The following is a 9,498-nucleotide window of genomic DNA, read 5'->3' on the forward strand; positions in this document are numbered from 1 at the left end:
CTGGGATGAATTATGATATTGTGGGCTTGTACATTATTCAACTCTTTACAATCATGATCACAGGCTTTTTTTTTATTCATGAATATTGCTTGTGGAGACTCCACGATATATTGTTCGGTACCTATGATGCGTCTGCCTTTCCACATCTTTAGCGCGATGGAGGGAAAAATGCTGTGGGTCCGTGTGCTAAGATTTGGGGGCACGTTAAAGAACATGAGATGGTCGAAATTTGCGGATTCCTCCACTACGGCGTCTCTCATAACCATATGGTAATTTTCGGACGTTAAACCCCACATATCAGTCAATCACATCTTCAAGGCGTATTGAAGGGCTGGGATTTCCTTAGTCACAATGTGCACACTCGAACTTTCAGTACTAATTAAGGTATACACAGAAGCATCAGAATATGCGTAAGAAACTGAACGACAGTAAAGTAAAGCATCTCGGCTTTTTTGGACATAGCACAATATTTTAGAATTAGATATTGAAACGCAGTTTCAGAATATAACCCTACACAAATCGTGAAAACAAAACTTGATTTTCACTATAACTCACGGCTTTTAAATTTTCACCAAAACCTAATTACACATTCCAGCTACTTTCAGTTCATTTGACCTTGTACATGGATTGAAACATGAAGATATATATACATATTTTATATATATATATATATACATCATTGAAGATTGAAAATTAATATATATATATATGTATATATATATATATATATATATATATATATATATATATATCCTGTGTGTGTATGTGTACCAATGCATATTAGGTCAAATGCATTACAATAGACACGATTATATAAAAAATATAGGGACCTTGAAGCTTCTTCTTTAGGAGTTGAACACCATCAAAATGTGTTACTAGGGCGTACTTCAAACACTTCTAGCAAAAATCACGAATTTTGGTAGTAGGCTTCGTCGCTTGTTCCTGTTCTGCCTTTTACCCACAAGGGGATTGTACAAGTAGCTGGCACCTAATGTAAGTGATCAATAAAAGACCACGCAGGCTAAAAACAATTTTGAGTTCTTTTTAACAGCATATGCTAATTTTGATGTCCACATAAGCAAAAGAGAATTGATTGATCTTTTTGGATGAATTATACCTATTTGTGAATGCGTTATTCTTTGGTAGGCTAAAAAGTGCAGTGTAGTATTGAAAATCTGAGTTTAGGCTTTGTTTGGAAACAGCATATTAACTACTCAGGAAGGCCGGCATTCCTTATGCTATCCTTTTCATTCTTCGGAAAAGTATGGTATTCGCTACAAACCTACAAAAGATTTTTTGTTCAAATTTAATGCTATGGCTCAAGACGAAGAATTATGCCCGACCAAGCCGGGTAGGCACAACTGCTGATAGGGGATCAAAACTTTGTAATGGGCTGGAGCATCGGATGACCTAATTGTTATGAAATTGTTTTTGGACGTTAAACCCCACATATCAATCCATCAATCAATTGTTATGCAATTTGCATTTTGTCATTTGTTGTTCTTTTGCAGTTCTGAAACACCTGTAGTACTCTTACTAACGCGGATATTTGCTCGACATCAAGCCTGCCCTTGTGATCTCATAGCAGCTTTCGCTGTAATAAATGTCTGCCCTTCGGAGCTGCACTGATGTGTCGCATCACTCTTTTCCTGCTGTGGTACAGTCCAAATATATGCCGTACTAATTTGATGGAGCATATTGTCAGAAAACGTCGGAAGTGCAGGAGGCTTTTAATTATCCAAGATGTAGCCAGCTCTTAAAAAGCGCTCTTGTCTTGTCTTGTCGCCTGGAACATCTTGGCTCATACCCACATAGGGGATTGGCCACATTGTAACTCATAATAGATAATTTTTTTTACGACGCTTGCTGAAAAACAGAAATTAGATAGGAACACTAATAAAGTTCCTTCAAAAAACGTGAAAAAGTGCAGAAGAATGCGATAAACCAGAATATATCAAACAAATTAGCAAGAATGAGGAGGGGGGACAAAGAATTGGATATATCTGGCAGTACCACTAGCAGCGTCCGTCGCAGCTGGATCTAGAGCGAAGACGCAGGCGGTCTTCTTTTTCGGGATAAGAGCCGCTATTGCTCCATACGCATTGCATGCAGGTGGCATTATCCCCCTATCCGAAAACAACAAAAAGACAAAAGAGAGGAAAAGAAAAGACATAACATTGCTCCGATGCTATAACATGGGCGCATGAACAAATTAAGGAGATAAAAATCAAAGCTAGACAAAAAGTAGAAAACAAATATCGTGACAATAAGAAAAAATCAGTGAACATGCAAGAAAGTTCACGAAAATGAATGGAAAGCACAAAGACTGATAAATGTTAAAAAGATGGCAGCATATCTACGGGGTGAATGATAGAGAGTGGGGTGAAGCATCCGTCCGTCCACTCGTTCTTGCTTCCGTCTACCATGCGTCCGTCTGTGTGACCGTCCGTGCGCACATCCACACGGCCGTGCGGGCGTCTGTTCGTGCGTCCGCACGTCCATCTGTGTATCGGTCGCTGCGTTCGTTCATGCATCCCCCTGCGTCCGTCCATGCGTCAATCCATCCGTGCAGCCATCCGTGCGTTCGTCCGTTCATACGTCTAGTGAACACTTCAAGTACCACCAACTCGCAACTTTCCACATATAAAAGCACCGCCATCCAGCGGGCGTTCCAAGGATTAAACGAGAGATGGCACACACACACTTTCCTACGGCTAGCGTTTCGTGTCTACTTCCCACCTTCAACCACCTTGAATTCATGATATATACTAGTTCACTGGATTCATGGCACTGCGGTCCGACACTCGCTAAATCTTTCTAAAACCAAAGAGGTTATGCCCAGCGAGTATAACGTACCAACCCTTTCTTTGTCAAATAGTGCTCAATTTGCATGCCAATGGCTGCTAATGGGGAATGAGAGACTGAAGAATTCGGCTTTTATTTATTGCACACGCTGCGAATTTTTCATTGCTCAACAACGCACAGGAGAAATCTCCCACCAGCACCACCCTGCAGGTCAAAACGTAAGACTGGTTACGAACAACAACTACGACGAGAGACGAACGGGTGCCGCTTTAAGGAGCTTCGCCCCTAAAAAGTCAAGAACTCGCAATGAATGATTTAATGCGCACAACATGAACGATGACCGGGATCGGTCGTGTGTTGGTCCGTGCCTGCGGTGTTACGTAGTCCAGGACCACTTCGTAGTTAACGTCATCGACATGGCTGGCATAGCACTTTGTTTGCCGCCGAAATACCGGCTGAGTAGCTTTTCACTGAGACCTCGGTGGCGAACAGGCGTCCCCGCCCAAACTAGGTCTCCGCGGTTGTAAACCACGTCCCTGTGGCGGGTATTGTAGCGTCGTGCGTCTGTTGCTGCTGCTGGCCGATGTGAAGTCGTGCAAGCTGTCGAGCTTCCTCCGTGCGCGCTGCGAATCCCTCGGCGTCAGTTTCCAACTCATCGTTGCTTTGACATGGTAGCATGGAGCCGAGCATCGCCTGCGCTTCGCGGCCGTAGACCCCGTCGTGGTGGTCTAGTGGCTAAGGTACTCGGCTGCTGACCCGCAGGTCACGGGATCGAATCTCGGCTGCGGCGGCTGCATTTCCGATGGAGGCGGAGATGTTGTAGGCCCATGTGCTCAGATTTGGGTGCACGTTAAGGAACCCCAGGTGGTCGAAATTTCCGGAGCCCACCACTACAGCGTCTATCATAATCATAGCGTGGTTTTGGGACGTTAAACACCACAAATCAATCTAATCGCGGCCGTAGAGAAGCTGAAATGGCTTGAACCACGTGGTTTCTTGCACGGGGGTGTTATACGTGAAGGTCACGTAAGGCAAGAACCGGTCCAATGTTTTGTACTGTACGTTGATGTACAGTGGTGGGCACTATAAGGGTGAACACGCGAGCGCGTGGCCGACGGCACTATCAGTGCCACGTAACAGCCATCGTTGGAAACACTGCACATACGCAGCATGTGCTTTGCGAAATACTCTTTCCACCGCGCGCATCATGACATCGATACGCTTGTTCGTCGTCTGCTAGCCGCATTTTTTGTTCGCTGAGCTGATACCTTCTGCATTTCAAGGTCCATCTGGATTGAAGATTGGCACGTGAAGGAAAGAAGTGAGTGTAAGAGGTATAATTATTAAACTTTTTATTCAAGAAAATTGCACTGTTGCAATTCAAGTTAAACAAGACCATGAGAACAAATATAAAAACATGAGAAAATCTAATAGCGAGTCATGTGACCACTTACAGCAACCCTAACACCCTAAGAGTGCTCAACGCTGTACATTGCGGTCATGTCTGCGAGCGTTTTATTCAGCCGCTCGGTAAGCCCATTCGTTCGCGGATGGTACGCGGTTGTCTTTCTGTGCCTCGTGCTGCTTAGTTCAAAGACTTATTCCATAAGCTGTGCGGTGAATGCTGTGCCTCTGTCTGTTATAACGCTAGAAAGTGCAGCGGGACGCAACACGACGTGGCTCATGAAAAATTGCTCTACCTCAGAAGCTGTTGCTCGTGGGATCGCTTGTGTCTCAGCGTAGTGTCTTAAATAATCGTTCGCTAAAATCACCAAACTTTTCCGTCAAAAGACAGGGGATATGGGCTGAGAATGTCTATGCCAACTTGGTCGAACGCCGTACAGGGTGCTTCAATTGGCTGAAGTAAGCCAGCCAGCTTAACAGATGATTGCTTTCAGCGCTGGCATTCCCGACAGACTTTGACGTACTCTTTGACGTGTGTAGAAAGTCCACGCCAATAGTACTTCTTGCTCACTCTCACAAGTGTACGTGAGTAGCCTAGGCGGCCAGGCGTGGCTTCGTCATAGCAAGCGAAAAGGACGTAATCTCGCAAGTCCCCATGAACACCAGCAGGTAGTGTTGCGACTGGCACCAGAGCTGACGACGGAGCGGTGCTCTTTGGATCCTCAAACAAGAAACCGACCGGCCGGCTGCCTATGACCACCAGGCATTGTCCCTCCTAGACAGAGGGTGAGACGTCGTGTTGCCACGACGCCGTAAACCCTTCAAGAGAGGACAACAAATACAGCATCTTCCTTGGAAGAGACCGCGGTGGCCGCCACAAATCGCCCCGCTATAAGCGAGCAGTTCGGCGGACCCTTTGAAGTATGCTGTCATGAGCTTGGGACGCCTCGGCCAGCGGCACACACATGACGAGGAAGAGCCGCGCTGGCGCCACCTCGGACTGCAGAGTCACGCATCAATATTGGACGTTCACGTGGGCCGTGCATGCTCGTCCTCCTCGCCAGGGGCCTGTGATCTGTGATCGGACAGTACCATCTGCACGTGTTCCCTGATCAAGAAATCTGGAGAGCACAGACCCTTATAATGAACTACTCGGCTCATTAGAAGGAGCGCCATGTAGAGGAACACCAGACTCCAGAGCTCCCCATGTAAGAAAGAGCTCGTACTGCACAAGAGCTCACATTGTATATAATGCAAATGAACCCTCATCAAGTCTCTCTTCCTCCTGCCTTGACAACTTCATCCTAGATCTCCGGTGTCTGCCAACCTTGGTCGTACCAACTGATTGGCAGCGTTGGGATACGACTCAGCGACGGAGAACGACATGGACCGGAGATCAGCCAAAAGCGCTGGAATTCAGCGGGATCGAAGCAGCATACCATGACCGCACATAATGGTGTGAGTGCCTGCCTTTGTGCTTAAGATGTATCGAGTCTTTTAGCCTAGTTGCGTTAAAATATATATATAACCAGCACCTGCCTGGCCACTGTGGTTGATATCTAAGCACTGAGCAGCTTTTGATGTTTTTTCTGAGAAAATAGGTTAAGAAAAAAAGCTTACGTGTAGTACCACGCGCCTCACGTAGCATGCGCCTCACGCGCCTCACGTACCACCTGAAGTTCACGAACGCGATGCGCAAACTGCTTCCGGCGCCCGAACATTCGCTTCTAGACGTTCTACTTCCCGTTCGCCTTCACCTTCAACAAGTCGTCGTTCTGTATCGCCTATGCGTCGACAACCCACCTCCATTGAGACGGAAAACTAACTGCCGCAGCTCCGGAGGCACGAGTTGCGTCATCGTCTAATCGTTTAACTCCTCGCCTGTCTCCATCAAATCTTAACGTTGTAATCGTCGAAGGTGTACGAACACTCGCACTCATCTATACCGGTGCCACGATATCTGTGATTAGTCAAAGACTCTGCCGCTCTCTTCCTGAAGTGACGATGCTTTCTCCCGTGGTTTCTCTTAGTACTGCGAGCGCCCAACAAACTCAGCCCGTCGCGGCATGTACAGCAAAAGTGGTTATTCGAGACGTGTTGTACACCATTGAATTTCACGTGTTGGCTTCGTGTTCCCATGATGTCATCCTAGAATGGGATTTCTTATCACGTCATCACTCCGTTGTGGACTGCGCTCGGGCCGAAGTGGAGCTGTTACCGTTTCGTGATGCGCCTTCTGTTGATGCGGCCGTATCTAGTGTGGCTAACCTTGTCGTCGCGACGGACATCGACCTTCCTCCTTTCAGCGCCCAGTTTGTCCCTGCCTGCTGTGCTTTACTTTCTGACGCTACCGTCCTATTCACGCCATCTGACATCTTCGGTAGCCGCCACCACACATCACTGCCATTCGCCGTTCTTGAGATTTGTCAAGACGCTACCGGGATATTTATTCTGAATCCCAACTCGTGCCCCCTCAGTTTGCGCCGCAACGAGACGCTCGGCCACATTCAGCTTATCGATGAAGGTAATATCGTGCCTGCCGATTTCTTCGACACCAAGCCGAATATAGAGCTGAACGCATTGGTTCCTCAATTTGCCTTTCACAGCGTGTCTACCGATGCATACCACCGTTCTATTGACAGCCATCTCGCTCCGGCTCAACGAGAGCAGCTTGTTACCCTGTTGCACAAATTCAAGCGTTCGTTGGACTTTCCCCAAGTGGTGCTAGGAAGAACGAACACCGTTGTGCACACAATTGACACAGGAAAGAGTACTTCTTTGCGCCAGCGCCCTTATTGTGTGTCACCGGCGGAGCGTCGGGTAATTTCAGAACAAGTAGATGACATGTTACAGCGTGGAGTGATCAAGCCTGCTTGTAGTCCTTGGTCTTCCCCAGTTGTACTCGTTAAAAAAAGGATGGTTCAATCCGGTTCTGCGTAGACTACAGGTGTCTAAACAACATTACGTGGAAAGAAGTTTACCCTCTTCCCCGCATAGACGACGCTCTAGATTGTCTCCAAGGTGCAGAATTCTTTTCCTCGCTTGACCTTCGCTCAAGTTATTGGCAGGTCCCAATGGCTGAGTCTGATCGTCCAAAAACAGAGTTTGTCACACCGGATGGCCTCTATGAATTTACCGTAATGCCATTCGAACTCTGCAATGCGCCTGCAACATTCGAGCGAATGATGGAGAGCATTTTACGTGGTCTCAAATGGAGCATATGCTTGTGCTATCTTGATGACGTTGTGGTTTTTTCACCCGATTTCACTTCGCATCTTACTCGTCTGTGTAAGATTCTACAGTGCCTTACAAACGCGAGGCTTCAGCTTAACCTGAGGAAGTGTCACTTCGGGGCTGAACAACTCACCATACTTGGTCATGTCGTCTCGAAAGCCGGCATCCTTCCCGACCCTGACAAGCTTCGTGCTGTTGCCGAATTTCCTAAGCCGACTACATTTAAACAAATACGGAGATTTGAGGCCCTGTGCTCCTATTTTCGTCGGTTTGTTCGGAACTTTGCCTCCATCAACGCTCCACTAACAAAACTCTTTGCTGGCCCTGCAGATCTTTCGAATTGGACAGCAGCCTGTGACGAATCCTTCGCAACACTGCGCCGACTCCTTACCTCACCACCCGTACTGCGCCATTACGACCCTACTGCGCCAACCAAAGTACACACGGAAGCAATTGGCGTCTGTCTTGGTGCAGTACTCGCGCAACGCAAACCAGGTTACACGGAGTATGTGGTCGCCTATGCCAGCCGCGCCCTCACTAAGCAGAAGCCAACTATTCTGTTACGGAAAAAGAGTGCCTCGCGATTGTGTGGGAGTTAAACAAGTTTCGCCCCTATTTGTACGGCCAAACTTTTGATGTGGTAACTGACAATCACGCACCCTGTTGGTTGGCTTCACTGAAAGATCCTTCCAGCCACCTCGGACGTTGGGCACTACACCTCCAAGAATTCGACATACGCGTCGTCTACCGATCGGGGCGAAAGTACTCTGACGCAGATGCGCTTTCACGATCACCCGTGAAATCTAATGATACCATTATATCAGCCCTGGACCTTCCCCTCTCTGCCGTCAGCGTCACACCCATGCCATCCGAACAGCGGAAGGACCCTTGGATTGCCTCGCTCTTGAATATGCTTTCTGACGCATCAACTTCCGGTTACCCGCGTGTTCTTCGCCGCCAAGCAACGCATTTCGCCATACGGGATGGCCTGTTATACCGTCGCAACTATCAAGTGGCGGGTCGTAAATGGCTGCTACTCATACCCAGCCATATGCGCTGTGATATCTGCGAATATTTTCATGCTGAGCCGCAACACGCACACGCCTGTGCGCTAAAGACGTATGAACGGATCCGCCAACGTTACTACTGACGGGGTATGTACACGTTTGTACGCAAACGCATTCGCTCATGTTCCCAGTGTCAGCAGCGCAAGACATTCCCTCATTCACCCGGTCAAATGCAGCCTTTGCCATGTCCTGCACGCCCATTGGACCGTGTTGGGTTTGACCTATACGGCCCGCTACTGTGCTCTATTGGTGGTAATGGATGGGTGATTGTGGCTGCCGACCATCTGACAAGGTACGCCGAAACGGCAGCGCTACCTTCGGCTGGCGCTCGCGACGTTGCAACTTTCTTTTTGCACCGGTTTGTTCTTCGTCATGGTGCACCACGGGAGCTCCTAAGTGACAGAGGTCGCGTATTTTCGTCCGAAGTTCTGCAGCAGCTCCTACATTCATGCCGTACGGTACACCGCACATCAACAGCCTACCACCTTCAGACGAATGGCGTAACGGAACGTTTCAACAGAACCCTCGGAGATATGCTCGCTATGTATATTGATTCCGCCCACTCCAACTGGGACGTTGTTCTTTCTTTGGGAGGAGGAAGAAGTGCGTTCGGGCATAATTCTGCCTTGAACAACTATCGTTTTTTCTTAAACTATCAGAATTTCTGACTTTCTCTGAATAAGCGGAACGGAAGACGTCACCCCCGGGATGGGGGACCATCCATCCAACGAGACAGCGGGCCCTAGCCGTTTGCTTAAGGATGGACCGAATGTGGGTGACCGCGTTGGCGCATCTGCTCCTTGTGATGATTCTACCGAGAGCTCATCAGTGGAAGAGATGGAATCGGAAGCCGACTTCAGGACATTCCATACCCGCCGGTTGAAAAGGAAGCTTCGCAGGACGTCATCAACGGCGGAGCCACAACCGGCGCTAGACAAAGGCAAGCGATGTTTCACCATCTCGTATGTACCCATGTCTACAACAGACA

Source organism: Rhipicephalus microplus, chromosome 1 (genome assembly GCF_043290135.1).
Source record: "Rhipicephalus microplus isolate Deutch F79 chromosome 1, USDA_Rmic, whole genome shotgun sequence".
NCBI lineage: Eukaryota > Metazoa > Arthropoda > Arachnida > Ixodida > Ixodidae > Rhipicephalus > Rhipicephalus microplus.